At 39.7% G+C, this 16,109-nt stretch overlaps 1 long non-coding RNA gene across 1 annotated transcript; it reads left to right on the forward strand.

The window, feature by feature from the left end:
* The first annotated feature begins 3,570 nt into the window (after window positions 1-3,570).
* LOC142602288 (uncharacterized) lies at window positions 3,571-10,861 on the forward strand. The gene is made up of 3 exons (XR_012835953.1): window positions 3,571-3,708; window positions 10,430-10,631; window positions 10,742-10,861. It is a non-coding gene; the product is annotated as an uncharacterized LOC142602288 (long non-coding RNA).
* The last annotated feature ends 5,248 nt before the right edge of the window (window positions 10,862-16,109 follow it).

Genomic DNA, 16,109 nt, shown 5'->3' on the forward strand with positions numbered 1-16,109 from the left:
GTGCTGCAGCTACTGTTGTCTGGTGGAGACCCATTCACCACACAGCTATTGGTGTAGCTCATGCCACTACTCAACAAAGTCATGTAAATCAAAGCTTGCTCTGTTCATTGTAATACTGAAAGAATGTTAAATATGTATATATAAGTGATGCCATTTCTCTTGAACTAGTAAAATCGTAGAATCATAGAATCATAGAATGGTTTGGGTTGGAAGGGACCTCAAAAGATCATCTAGTTCCAACACCCCTGCCGTGGGCAGGGAGACCCTCCACTAGACCACATTTCCTAAAGCCTCATGAAAGGATTAAGCCAGAATTTACCGAGTTCTTCCAGTGTGGCTGCTCACCTTCTCATGAACACATTTCCTCAAAGACAGGGTCTGTCTCTTTACCTCCATTAATGTAAGTATGGCACTCCAGCTAAACCCACCAGCTTTCTGGTTTATCAAATTGAAACAGTTTGTTTATATCTGTGAAACTGTGCGTGACACATCCACAGGATCAGCTTTCCTGGAGGAGAAGGTATTTTAAATTCAGAGAGAAGGCACCTAATTGCTTTTGGAAATCTATCTGTAGAAACTTTCATGTTTTTAATAAGCTGGGGTTTACTATGAACAACTTAATCTTTACTCTGCTTCCTGAGTGCATGAGGAGCTTTTTGTCATAGAAGTAATTGGGCTGATGGCTTTCAGTGCTTCCCAGAATCAGCCTCTAGACCTTGGACCATGTCTTGAAGACAAGTGAGACTGCTATAGAGGTCAGCAAGTTTTGACTGAGGTAGGCACATCATGCGCCTGCATGGGGCAATGCTCTGCTGTAGAAGGATCTTACGTGCCTAAATTCTTGGAAAAATAAGGTCTCCTTTAGTACAGTGTTGCATCTAATATCTATCTAGTACAGATATTACTTCTAAATTCAAAACTGGTTCCATACAAAACCAAGATAGGCTGGTTTGTTGAAATGCAAACCTGAATGGCTGATAAATCTGACTCTGTAATTTTTTCTTTGTTATAGGATTTTTTTTCCCATTTGTATTTTACATCTATTTGAGTCATTTATACGAATTCAATACAAAATACCTAACAGTAAGCTTTTTACTTAAAACCTTGCCAGGTGCCATATTTTGTTCTCTTCTTTTTATATGGATATTACCTATTCTTCTAACAATTTAACAAGACATTTGATTAAATCACTGTAATGCAATTAATGTAGATGGAAATAAATTTTCGATGAACATGGAAACATCGTGTTTAGAATATATAGTTTAAAAGTCTCCGTAATTTGATGATAATATTGTTTACCTTGATTCAAAACTGTGATTATATCTTTATCCAGCAGTTTTTATGGGTTTAAAAAAGTTGAGTCCCTTTTCTCCTTTTTAGCTTGTTTTCAGAATGTGAAAAACGGAGATACAAAGGAAGCTGTGGCAGCTGAATTCTCTTTCATGTGTGTCCAGTCCAGGTGAAGCCCAGCATAATGTACTGTAATATGTCTCTTCAATTCTCTGATACAATGACCTGTGCATCCTCTAAATCCCCCACAGAATGCGCAGACACAGACTGATTGAGGTGAGTATGGACTTAAGTATATATTGTTCTTTGTAGCTCTGAGGAATTGGCACTTTTGCCAAATGCGAGATGATGTGGATTGTAATCTATTGAGATATGAGCTCAGACTGGGCCCTGTTATACATTGTAAGAATAACTAAAGATTTACCTGGAGTAAGTTTTTGGGTTTGTTTTTTTCTTTCTCTTTTCTTCCTCAAAAACAAATAAACCCCCCCCCCCCCTTTTTCACAGTTTCTGACACTTTGCAGTTCCACTAACGACAGTAATCCTGGAAGCACCTTTGCGGTAAGAGCCTTTGCGGCAGGCTGGGATAACACAGCGCCAGAAACCCCGGCCTCTTGCTCAGGGGTCTTGGTGCAACCACGGAGAGAAATGGATACAGGGTATGCACATGCGAACCATGGGGTTTACCCTTACTGATGGTATATATTTTATTTTTTAATTTATTCTGTGAATATAACTAAAATTTTATAGCTGTTGGGGGAACTGTGGGTTAGGTCCAGACGACTTCTGATCCGATTAAAGAAAACAGAATTGGGGTTGGTGAGGCAGAGGTGGCAAAGAGGAATATCGAGCACTGATGCTCCCAAATCATAGCGCATAACTATTTCAACAAGATCGCTTTTCTAGTACAATCAGATGAGAAGATTTTATTTTCTTTTGCCGTAATAAGAAAGGAGTAGGGCAGCAGTTTATCTTATAGGTCTCGATGACAAAGGAGTATTTTAAATGCTTAGTCTTTTATTCCATAATGAATGAGAAACAAGAGGTCTAATGCTTTAACAGAGCGGGTAGTCACAGCAATTAAACAGCATTTTTAATAATCCCCCAACCTTTCTGTTAGAATCAAAAGCTTGATTCTGATCCTAAACCAATATAATTGTGTTGTGAGCGCGCACCTCTCGCTGGCTGCCCACCTGGTGTGCGAAACTCCCTGTGCTCCCCTCCTCTTCACGCTCCGAAGGAGCTTGCCACTATCCTTACCGCTGGGGCCAGCCTCTTTCTCTGTAAAATACGCTAGTTAACAAACCCAGCAGATATTTTTTTTAATAGTGCTGCGTGTCGGTAAGTTTGTTTCTGGCGACTCAGCTTCATCGGCCCCCGCGGTGCCCGGGCTCCCCCGCCTGTGGCTGCGCTCGGCTGGGGCTCCGGGGGGGCAGCCCCGAGGAAAAACCCTTCTCCTGTTTCCCCCAGGTGCCGTCGGGCCAGGGAGGCTGATACACGTGCTGCTTTTCTGCCCGCAGGACGATAGTCGGGAATACATAACCACGGGCATACATATCAGGAGCTTATACGGCTAAACAAATGAAATTACCACAGCAATGCTGTGGGTCAATGAAATAAAGGATAGTATCGGAAAGTGTGGCTCTTGGAAAAGTTTTGGGAGAGGTAAATTGTCTAGGGTTGCAAAGACTCTAAGAGGTGTTTTCACCTATGAATAACATCCAATAACTAATTTGATTCCTTATACCTAAACAAATTTTAAGTTTTACTAAATTCAGGATTTTTTAATCATAAATATTAAACCACAGCTCTGGACTTTAACTGTTAGAATACTGTTTTTCTTTTTAAAAGTCAGAAAAAAGGATGTATTTACATGCGTTCCTCAGTAACATATTTCATACAAAAAAATTTTTAAAAAATATTTTCAAATACAACATTTCCAATTTTGAACTACTTTAGTTGGGGTTGGTCTGTAATCTAAGTTTTCAGGCAACTTTTTTTTTTCCATCAGCACTTAAAATGGAAACCGAGCAATACTGACATTTTAACAGTAACCGTAAGAAGAAATTGCTTGTTGATGTTTGGGTTGATGGGAATAAAACATCCAGAATGTTTGACGCTAATTGGCTGGGTTTGTGCTAACACACGTGCGTTAGTATGTTCTAAAATGTCTTACCAAAGAGCTTAAATACATTTCAACAAATCTGTTTGAACTCTGCATTTCTGCTGTGGGCGGAATAATGTCTATTGGTTTTATGTTTGACTCAGAACTTCCTGCAAGGGAGATTACAGATTCGTCAAGGAAGAGTCCTTCACGCCAACACCATCTGCTCCAGGGCTCGGCTTTGCGGAGGGTGAGGGGACGCTTTGCTAACACGCAAGAGACTGAGGTGGAGAAACCTACGCCAGAAGGCCGAGGTAAGGAGCCAGCTCCCACAGCTGGGACTATAACCACCCATCTTCGGCCATCGTGTTGGTACGGCAGCGTATCCGCGTCGGGGGGTACCATTCACTGGTTTCTTTAACAGCTAGGGCTGTTTTTCTCAGGGAATGAGCGGATTTATTTTCATACGCTTAGAACTTTTCTTTTTAAGAGTTCATGGGATGTGAGGTAATATAGGATTTTAAGAAGTGTGTGTTTCATTCAGTGCTTGAAATTAAAACTGTTTGCCTTGTATAATTCTCCTTCAGCTCACAATCTTGGCCCTTTGGGGGGGTGGAATAAAATTAATGTAAACAAAGCTGAAGAAACCTGAGTGAGAGGGATTTGTTTTATAGAGCCAATGGTGTCCTCAAGCTAGGTACCTTGTATAGCAGTTTTTTTCCATATGTAGATATTTGAAAGCAGAATGAATTTTCCTTCTGGCAAAATCCACTTAGTGACCAGTGTATTTACAGTTTCAGCTTGCGAGAAGCAAGGCTTACATTTATTAAATTCGTATCTCTCTTTACTCATGTGATTTTCCCCTGGAATCTAATGAAAACATCCTTTAAAGTTTATTGTGAAGATTGAACTTCAATACAGAGACACTGAATTTGGGTCTTCATGCAGCAGAGCTCAACACCTGGAGAGTAACATCACCAAATGCTCACAAAATTGGAAAATATAAGTGCAGTAAAAACTATAAGAAACCAGCTGGGAAAATACATGTCCAAATTTTTGGCATTTGGATGCAGAAAAACAATGGGAAGGGCTGAGTTTCAAATGGGTTTCTCAGCTTAAAAAAAAAACAAAAACAAAAAACCCACAAAACCCAAAACAAAAGAATGAAAAACCAGAGCTGAGAAATCTCCTGCTGACTTTCAAATGTAGGTGCACGGGGGGGAAAATATCTGCTTGACCAATGACCCTACCTTTCTATATCCACTAAAAGTTGATCCTGAGATATCAACACATATTCCCAATTTTGTCGAGAACAATTTTTGGAGCCTACATTTTACTCTTAAGGAGACATTAAAAATGTATGTTTCTAACACTTCTGTAGCGCTCAGTCAGGATGTTGTCAATGCCGTCATTTCGTGGTTTAGGCTAGTCTTGTATGAGTTGTCAATATTTCTGTTTCAAAATCTCCTTCATTAAAAGCGGTTGCAGCTATGGCAGGGGTTAGTAAGACTGTACACCAACACAGTAATGTTAGGTGACAGGTAGTCAAGTGTCAAAATAGTCCATAGACACTATTGGCTTCCGTCAAAAGAAGACTGATACCGGGTTGTAGCTGGATTTTCCAGCTACCAAAAACTACTGCTCCCCAATTAGTAAGCAAGTTGAAATCTAGTAGAAAGGAAAAAAACCCCACCAAACAACAAACCACAAAAACATAGAGTTAATGGATCCTTGTTTGTTAGACTACTGCCAATGTCTCCTCTTCTGCTTGTTGGTAAAACAAATGCTTAAGAAATACCAGCCAACACGCATACAGACCTGCGCCTTAAAAGCTGAGCATATTTTGTGCTGTGAATAGGAAAATAAAGAAAAATTCCCTCTGCTACATGTCCCACTGCCCCCAAACAAACGAGCATTTTCTCCTCCCTCTCCAGCAGCCTGTATTGGCACTCGTGGGGCGGGGGGGAGCAAAGTTTGTACAAAACCACTCATAGATTGCAAGAACACAGATATCCAGCTTAAAAACAACATATAAGATAACCCAACCCACCTGCCAGCTAGGCATTCCCTTTCCAAATCAAATGGATAAATAAGGTATTGGTGAAAGGATTTACAACTACACTGAGGATAAGGGAGTGATTGAGGGGGTACAAGGTCAATGTATAACTAGGAGGGGAAAATCAAAGGCAATTATAAAATGTCCAGGATACGGTCATATTTCTTAAAATATTTATTTAAGAGAATTCTAGAACAGATGTCCAGCTGAAGTATAAACATCCTTATTTTTCACCCTATGAAAAGAAGGGAGCAGAAGCAGCTCTGGAGCTTTTCCAAAGCCTAAAAGCTGTCTTTAGCTATATACCTTCTGCAGCACTTTGAGAGGGATGTGTTGGCCAACAGAAGTCAGATGAAACAGTTGTGGATTCACTCTCAGTCTCTTCAGATCCTGTAGCCCAGCTGTGCAAAGCATTTACAAACTTTCCTCCAACCTGCCAAACACCTGGATATGTAGAAAACTCTAGTATCCAAAAAAAAAAAAAAATTAAGAAAGTTTAGAAAAAACTTATAGAAAATGTAAATATACAAATTAATGCACATGACTTATTTACTGCAAGGCACGTGCTAACATGCTGATTCCCCCCCCGTCCCCCCAGCCGTAGAGAACCTGAAGGCAGCGGAGCGTCTGTTTCCTATAGGCGCAACTGTACGTTTGCATCCGCTTTTTGCCTGCATTTATTTTAAAGCGTAGGGTTCCTGTTCCCATTGTCATTTTGCTTGTGGGCAGCTTGACTACAAATGCCAATGGCTGTCGCAGCAGGTATTGCCAGGGCTTTTCTAGAAAGGCTGCCCGGAGCTGGCGCTCTGATGGACGCAAGGTCAGAGGGGGTAGATGGAGACGTGTGGGTGAGGAACGGTGTCTGAAGGTCTGGCCACACCACATGCAAAAGCCTCGTTGGATTCAGGACACAGCCGAGGGTTTTCTTGCAAAAGCAGAAGTTGGGGTGCCACGGGACCAAGGCAGAAGGCATATCAGCAAATCAATAAGTGGCAAAACTGACCTCAGGGCTGGTCTTTGCTTCTTTTGTAAAACTAATGAATTTACTTTGATTTTACTGTCTCTTACTCTTGTGCCAATGCGACCGCTTACTGAAAAACTCAGTATTTGGACATACAAATTGCTGATACCTTTTAAAGACACATTTTAAATAGTTTTTGAATTAAAAAAAGAGATTGGCTAACCATTTTAACTCCCCTTCTGGCCTATATTGTCTGATCACGACCATAGCACGTAAGTCTTCATTAAGGCTACAATTCAGAAACGTGCTATATATTTTTACTAGGTTTTCCTCATCATGAGGTAAAGTGAACAACATTGTACAGCTTGGAAGTTAGCGACTCTTTTCAATAATAATATTTTTAAAAATTACCACTATATAAATATAGACAAATTTATGAAAAATACACTTAAAATTTGCCAGTGAATTGAAGCAGAGTGGTATGACACATCATTATATAAGGCAAGACGTGAAATAAGCAAAACCTGTCTAGATTCTTGGGCCGACCTCTGCAGCAATCTGGCATCGCCATAAAACTCTCCGGCCTTGCTATCCTCTGAAGATAGGTGTGTTGGGAAGGTGCCGCCCAGGCGGTCCTCCTAAACAGCTCCCTTGCTATCGGTCACTCGAACCTTGCGTGCGACTGGCCTGTTGGTGATTGAATTGAGAAGAGGAGAGATGAGATGCAAGTTGCTGGTTTTACAAATGAAGAATGAAATTGGATGCATTTTGCCCACTTTGCAATCAGCCATTATGTATATGTTTAGATTGAAAAACTAATCTGGTAGTTTTCAGATCCAATCATATTAATGAAGTAGCAGAATTACTTGTGTGATTCTGTACTACAGTCAATTTAGTAAATAGATATGAAGGAGAATAAAATACGTAAATTTTTATAATACTCTTACAATTCTGCAGGAGTTAAACCAGTAAAAAATGTAGATTGAACTTTGTTTTAATTGGTTTATGTTTAAAGATTCTTTGATCAGCGATAACAGTAATATATATTAACATGTTGCATTTTAAAGTGACGCTGCCTTTCATTAATCAAGTGTCTGTATGGTTGATTAATTTGAACAAGGTTTAAATTGCTATGAAAATTTATCATTCATAGCCATGATCTCCATTTACATATATGTTAATTATTGTAAATGTAATCTTTTTCTGAATCCTCTGGGCTGCATACTAAAAAGACACAGTGATCACAGTGAGTGACTACTTTTCTATTACAAAGTGAACTCTCACCAGTATTCAGTAAAGTCTGCTTCAGTTGTCAAAGATATAGACTCAAAACATTAAAACATTTTAGGCTAAAGGCAAGTTCAAATACTGTAGATGCTATTTCCTTTTCAAATTATTTCTTTATTCAATGGCTAGAACATTTAAGAAAATGAAACTAAGCACTACCAACCGCTATAAAATTAAGTTCTGTCTCTATGGGCTGAAGGAAATTTTCCCCGTCCTACTCTGAGACTTTGTCCATACCAGCTACATTATTAATAATCATGAGAGGGGGGTTTTCCATATGTCTTTTGAAAAGAGTGACTTGAAGAAGTTACTAAGTCAAAAGAACCCTTTGTAGTACAATTAAAACAAATGAAATTGCATAAGACAGACATCACCAAGGTTTATAGCCTTTTAACATGACATAGAAAAAAATTCTCTTTACGGTGGCTGTAAAATAGCCATACTAGAGCTCCTCACACACACCATACTGATGCATGTGTTTAATGCAAATAAACATACTTGCTGTGCTTTCTTCAAACTCTCCAGCTCGAGGAGATGACAGTCATTTGTCTAAAACTTATTACATTTGACGTAGTCAAGAATTTTATCAAGGTTTAAAGAGAGAGGATGTTTCACAGAACATTTCCCACAAAGTTACCGAGAGAAAATGCATTGGCAGGAAATGGGTTTCAGATACGAAGCTTAAAGCATCTCTCTTTCAACAAACAACTATTACAGCTTTTATTAAAAAATGCATATCAATAGAAACTAATTACTGTCCATTAAATTACACTCTGGGCCTCATATTGCTATTAATTCCTTTTTTACATTCACAGAAACTGACATTCGTTTCTTTTTTCCTTTTTTTTTTTTTTTTTTTGGTATATTTTCTTGAAATATCCAGGCAGATTTTATTCAGAAATGACTTAAAATAAATCAGAATTGCAAGCAGATAAGTGTTAGGGCCTCCAGACCCCATTCCAGGAAATACTTCAGCATATGCTTGTACTCATCTTTGCTAAGACAGTATCTCTTCACTTACTTATCTTTAGTGTATGGCCTGGTTTCATCTTCCAGAGGGTGTTAAATTGTTCCTTACACTTTTTTTCACTTGTTTCCCAAGTGTTTTTGTTATTTTTACATTTTTTAAATGAATCTTTTATTACATAGTTGCAAAAGGGACCACTTCTCGGTGCAAATTAAAAGATTTCTTTATTGCCATTAATTTTTATAATTTTCTGTTTAAATGGTTTGTATTTACATAATATATTCACTGCAGGACCAGCCTCATTTCTTAGTCACAACTTAATGCAATTAAAATGTCTATCTGGAAACCTTTGCAAGCATAGCACCTTCATACTACCTGACTGAGCAGTTTTAAAGATACTTAATTTGCAGTTTTCTGTTGGACAGTCTGATAATGAAATATAGTGGTTTGGGTCCCAATTCTGTAAATGGATAAGATGAGGCGCATTTCTGAAAATCGTGTCAATCTTTTGGCATGAGCATGCACATGTCAGAATGTGTTGTTACAGTCAACATCTGGAAGAAAATCATCCTAAACATACATCTTCGTGTAGTATTTTAAAATACCGTCATTGCAAGATCTGAATTGTTTGGGTGAATGTTGAGCAGACAAAGGTCACCTTTTCTCCCTACAGTCATGGTGGCTATCATGTCATCATATCTTGTGGCACAGGTTGCTTGAAATTCATGGTTACCTAAATGGCTTTTCCCTCCCATAAATCTGAAATATGCATGGTATTCACGTTGTAAAGAGATTTTGTTGTTAATTGATTGAAGCTGCGTAGCTGCAATAGTGTCCTGGATGTCTATATAATAGTAGAAGCTACACAATTTGTATACATAGATATGTACATATATATATATCATCTGCTTTCAGAGTTAGTGTTGATAAAGAAATTATATGACTTATTACCAGCCAAAATTACTGTGTGGCAGGAATTCCATCTGCAATATCTGCACATTCCTTTCTGACAACACCAGGAAATTAAGATGCAGATAAAACCTAAAACAAAAGGAGACCAGCATGTTCAGTTGCAATTTTTGTGATTTCAAGATGATGCTGAAGAATCAAGAGAGTTCTGAAAAACGTTCAGAATTCATTTGAAGTCTGTTGAATGTGCTTCACCATGAGAAATTTAGTAAATTTGGCCAGGAGAGGCATAAACTATGGTTTGTTCACAGAAGAAGAATCAGGGTACACCCAAGGAAATTGTTAAGGCACAGGGTCAAAACAAGGAAAGCATAGATAATTACCTTTTTATAAAAGACATGTTATTAAAACTCACTCTATGGAACGTGCTGAGGCCAAAAATACAAGGGATTTGAAGATTATTAGATAAATTCACAGAAAAAAAAAATCTCACAAATGTTAAAAATCTTTGCGGATTTTTGGTTTTGGAAGCCTTAGGGTGATTGTTGGAAGCTCGGAGGACATGCTGGGTTCCTGGTTTAACTACTCCATTGGTATCTCTTCAGTTGCTAGTCGTGAATTTCATTTAAATTCACAAAGTGAAGAATTGGGTTAGTATTTATTTATCTAAGGCACCTATTTGGTAGTAATTCCTAGTTAGACGTTTCTGTCTGCCCTTACCTCAGCCCCTGAGACAAAATGACAAACATCATTTTCTCACTTGGGAGGAGAAAATGTCTCTTTGTCTAACCTTGTAGCTTCTTCTGCTCCAGGAACCGCTTTCTTCAATGACTTTCTTCTTCGTCATCCAAACAGAAGCCTCCCATGCCTGTGACCAGAGGAGCCTGCCTTGTCCCCTGCAGCCTGAGTCCAGCCTATCTCCACTGGGCCAGCTGGCATGTGGCCTCCTGGGTCTCTGCAAGAAAAGATCCCAGACGGTGATTTCTGCTTGCCATCTGGGTAGAAGGAGGCTTCCCAGGGCATCAGGTCCTTCCACATAGCAAACACCCCAAAGGAGGTAGTAAATACTGGATGTGTCCAAAATTTCCTCCCAGCATTCTAACTAGAGTGCCCAGAAATGGTTTTGAGGAGACTCCTGCAGGTACGTAATGTAAATCTCCATTGCAGGAGGATGCCAGAAGCACTTCCTCGTGTTTCTCCCAGAGGAGTTTCTGGGCAAATTTTGAGCCACGAGTTCTCTAAAATAAGCGATGTTACTGCTGGTTTTGCTGAAGCAGAGGATCTTACATGAAGGCCTATGAAAGGCAAGGAATTATTAGCTTGAGTCCCATTTCCAACATCTGGGCACCTTCAGTCAGGCCAGAAGTAGCTGTCACCACTGTTTGGTGGGTCTCCTGTTCCACATCTTGTATGGCAGGAGATCTGCAACCAACTTCGGGGGCTGGCAGTGCCCAGGACCTGTGCGGAGCCACGTCCTACCTAGAGCTGAGAAGAGCCAGAGGAGCTGAAATTCTTCTCACGTAAGTAGACACCAGCAGCCGGTCTTTTAAAAAACTCTTTCTAATGTGTCAAAGGAGAACTGTAATTTTCAATGTATGACTCAGCTAGCTCTGGGTCTGTGCCAGGGAGTTCCCTCCCTTCCCTCGCCGTCGAGTACAAACTCACCTGCACACCAATTTCTGATCTAAAGGACCAAGGACATTTTTGAGTTTCAAACATGACATTTGGGAAATTCAATTTAAGCAAAGATACCCCTTCCTAAGAAGGGAATTATTTTAGTTCAAACTTTCTAAAACATAGGACTAAAATGTTATCATACTTGAGAAACTTCAGATCACTTAGTTGAAGTCCGGTAAATTTAGAAGAAAATGAAATAGGGGCTTACGATAGAAAGTGTTACTTACAGTAAAGGCTGACTGTCAATTTTGCTGACATGCATGTATGTGTGTGCATGTGTTTTGGAGTATACACTATGTGCCTTGGTTGATAAATCTCTAGTCAACAGAAAGGATATAAAAATACTCAGCATGTTTTAAGTAGATGCACTGTAAAACCAAGGTCTGGGTTAATTTTTGTTGAATAGCTCTTGTTTCTTAGTTTATAGTGGCAATGATTTTGACTTACATAGTTGAACAAAAGTTTCTCTTTCAAAATATGTGTATGTTGGGTTTTTGTTGTGTTTTTTTTTCTGCAAACAGAAGGTACTAGAAGTATCCTGGCTAATTCCAACATTTAAGGTAAATGAACCAAAACCATTTTAGTCTTTCAGAATAGTTTGTGAACATTTTTTTTAGAGCCTAATATATAATCTTGTAGCAAGGGTGGAGACCGTGCAAAGATGGGTGGTGGTTCGATGGCTGTTGACCAAGCTGAACTGTAGGTTTATTCTATCACAAAAATCTTTCTCCACTTAAAATACAGCCAAGTTGCAATTTTCTGTATCTACATTGCATAGATTGCATAATGTAGCAGCCGCAGTAACTTAGTCTGTATCATTATTCACACAAACACAAAACAAAACAGTCCTGTCCCAAAAAGCCTACAGACCATGCATAGGGAATGAACCATAAAGACTGGACACATTTGTGGGAGTATGACCCAATGGTAATCAGCACGATGGGTAGCAAGCTCAACCCACCAACTGGCACATGGACATGAAGCCAAGGAAAGGTGAGTTTTATGGAAATGCTCGTAAGCAAAAGACAGAGGAGTTGCGTGGCACTTTCAGCCAGCTGGTACTGAACAGGAGGATAGCTTGGAAAAAAGAAGAGGAGGGATCGGTGACAGAAGTTGCCACTGAAAGAGGGATTGGTAGGTTGGAGGTGGACTTGTGAAAGACTTAGCCTTAGCAAAGGTGAAGGCAACACAAGAGAGTTGCTTTGGCTCTGTGTGACAGGGCAGGAGAAGTTACTGGAGGAAGGAAAGAAAAAGGTGATGTGAGGAATTAGGATCTTTGCAACATCCTTCTTAATGAAAAGAAGCAGAAAAGGTCACATTTGCTTCTATCACAGAAACACAAGGTGCAGTGATTGAGATGAGCTTTTACATGCATTGCTAAATATATGGGGACAAAAGACCATGTTTAAGATGCAATACATAAAAGGAATCTGCCAGACCTCATTGTAGCTTCAGTATAAAAGTGTTGGTGTGAGCTGGTGCCCACCTAATTGGTGTGAGTGACAGGGTCACCCTGGGGACTAGAACATCTGAGAAAACAGATTATTTATGGGAACAGATTAAAACTCACTCTATATTGATGCATGGCACTGCAGTTGCACGCGTGCTTTACACCGGTGCAGCCAGCACTGCTTCCAAAGCGCTGCCCGTAGCTGTGTGTTCCACCTCGCCCCGGTGCCTAGCTAAACGACTTCAGCTCTGGCCCAGCGTCTGGCTGTCTGCATGCTTTGCTGTGCCCAGAAGAAGGGAAAGGAAGGATTGGCTGGGAGTGAGACAAGTACAGCACTGCCCGAGTCAGCGGAGGTCCTCCCTTGTGACAGTGCAAATGGTTTTTGAACTATGATTTAACAAAAGGACCGAGATTTTAGTCTGAATGGCGAGAGATAAGTCTGGAGCAGGGTGGTAGAGCTGTGACATTTGCAAAGCAGCGAAGCCTGAGTTTGTGTTCCGGGGGGCTTCTCCACACAGGGAGGTTTTGGAGAGCAGTGAGGGAGAGCGTGCACCATACCCCGTGGGAACCACACAGGAAAACGTAGAGAGACAGGAATGGGGAAGATCTGTTGAAGGTGCGTGAACGCATGGTTGGAGTTGTGGGAGGAGAAGAGGAAGAGGACAGAATCGTGAAATCTGAGGACCGTTAAACACTTGAGCAGTTGCAATATACTTTATTTGTTGGAGAACAAGCGTAGAAAGCATATTAATCTCCTGAACCTATTGCTCCTATTCTCCTGAGGCCTCCAAAGGCCCCTTTGAATGTAGTTACTTGAAAAGTACTCTGCTGAAAGTTACGATGTTAAAAGTGTATTCTTTTTAGTTTTCTCTTTTTATAATAGAACCTGCTTTAGCTCATATAAGAGATCAGGGCTTGTTATTAAATCTAAACACAATAAACCTAGAAAAGTAATCTATTTATGTTTCTTCTTATTAAACAGGAAAAAAAAAAAAAAGTAATCCATCGTCTGGATTCTAGATAATCCATGTAACATTTAAAGATGCATTACTTTCAAGACCACTTCTTTCTTTTAATAGAAAAGGATGCTGCTGCCTGTGGCTTAATCTGAATAAACATCTCCATTGTTTCTCTCTGTTAATGATCACTTAAAACATTCTCTTTACCAATTTGTTTTTCCAAAGAGAAAAAAATACCCAGCGACTACAGATCAGCAGAGGGATTACGTATTTCAGCCCTGTAAAGCCTAATTTCTCCTTTTGAAGGGTAATAGTCTCAGATTTCTAATACAACCTAAAAATTGGATTGCTTTGGCCTTCTACCAGACTATAAAAGAGTTATCATCTGAGTTCGGGTGCGACCACGCCGTTGCCCATGCACCGGCCCTATTGAATTTGGCTGGGGGAGGGGTGCAGTTCTGCAGTGCTGAGCAGCTGCAAAATTGGACCCTCACAATAGAAATTAATCTGGTAGGCAGCCAGGAAGAACAAATATCAGGAGCTGGGTTTCTCCACAGTTACAGACCCACAATCACACAACGCTTCACCCCCAGATCTGCTTTGCTTGCTTGATTTCTGTGTGTGCGAGAGCCTGCCCTCCAATCGCTCCAGCAAGCATCTTCTGTATTTCAGCACCCTGCCCGCACACAAGAATGATGGAGTCAGCACGCAGAGCGGAGGCAGGCATGCATGAACACCAAAACAAAGCCGGCTTGGTCTAGTTTTAGGCCAGATCACTTTGAGAGTGTCCTTTCAGTACGGAGTTGTGGGCTTTCAGATTTTTATTCAGATTAGCTGCGCTTACTGGCAGTAAGAGAGAATTAGTTTTGTCTTCTACTGATATTTCATTTTTTCCCCACATACCCACAATTTGCCAAGAAGATCCCCTCTCCCTGCAGCCCCCAAATAATAATAAAATCTCTGTATATTCTCCAACCCTACTTTACATATTTTTCTCTTCTAGGACATCTGTACTCTGCATACTTTTGCATTCTCCCCTCACCCTTTTCTTCTCAGCTGCTCCGTGTTTTTATGTCTCTCAGGAGGGGTTAATTCTTTACAGCTGTGTCCTGCTTGCCAGGAGTCTCACATGTGCAAATTATTAATCTTTTCTATTGCTACAGTAACTCCCAAGGCTTTAAACACCCCCTACCTAAAACTGGCCCTTTTCCAAAAAACTTTTCATATTCCCTCACTAAAAGATAATTTTGTCCCCTGCAGGGTTTGCGCTGTTATTTAGCACAATTGCCTAAGTAGAGTTCCTTATTTCCACATAATAATTTACAAATTGGAATTTAATTTAGAAATTTAAACCCCCGAGTATTGAATTTCTCTGGTTGTTGTATAGTTGATATGTTAGTTTGGTGGGGGTTCTGTTGTTGTTGTTGTTTTGGGGGGGGTTGGTTGGTTGGTTGGTTGGGGGTTTTTTGGTTGGTTGGTTTTCTTAAGAAAATGGCATTGTTTTCTTCTGTTTTGCTTTTAAAATTCAGGTTTGAATAATGTGTGTAGTTTAGTGATTGTAATGATAATGATGTGAAATGCAATTGGTAACGGCAACTGATGTAGCTAGGCTTCCTTTCCATGAAATAGAGAAGCTGATCCTTAAATATGGAATGACTTAACTGAGTAAGTACAACATGTCCTAAATTTCTGTTTCATAGGAGGTTTAAGTTATTAACATTTATTTAGCCCACTTATTTTTTTAATTTAGGATATTAACTCAATACAGGCTGCCCATGGTTTATATCAGCAGTCAGATATGGACTTATAAATGCATATATTCCGTGATTCTCGCTAGGTACAAACCTATGTGCAAATAGAAATGCATCCACTATTGGGTATACGCACATAACTGTGGCTACAGGCGTACGTGCACATTGTTTTGGCCTGGGATGACTGATGAGCCGGCATTTTTTCTATCCTCTGTCTTTCTCTTTCTGATGTGTTGTCCTGATTTCATATATATTTCTCAGCTACTGATTGGATATCATTATGACTCTTCCAAGCTTCCAAATAAATAATTTATTTTGAAAGTTAGATATGTCATAATAAAGCATTAAGACACTCCAGGCAGTGCATTTCTGGTTGATTATATGCCTCCAGTGGTATTATAAGGCACAGGCAGAGGACTGAGTGATTTTTAAACACCTGACAAGTGCAATAATCCCCAAGAACTGCATGGCCTGGAGCATCTTACTGCTGTTATGAAACAGAATTTATAAATAAAAATAAGAAGAACAGCCAAACCTATTTATTTATTGGGCATTATGACACTTGTATGACATCACTGAGGACCAATCAGTAACCTTGGTTTACATTGACTGCGAACAGTCATTTCCTAACATGAACAATAAACCCAAATACTTCTCAGAAAATATTAAACACTTTTGAGTTTAATGTGTGCAAAGAA

The sequence above is a fragment of the Balearica regulorum genome, chromosome 6 (assembly GCF_011004875.1).
Source record: "Balearica regulorum gibbericeps isolate bBalReg1 chromosome 6, bBalReg1.pri, whole genome shotgun sequence".
Lineage (NCBI taxonomy): Eukaryota > Metazoa > Chordata > Aves > Gruiformes > Gruidae > Balearica > Balearica regulorum.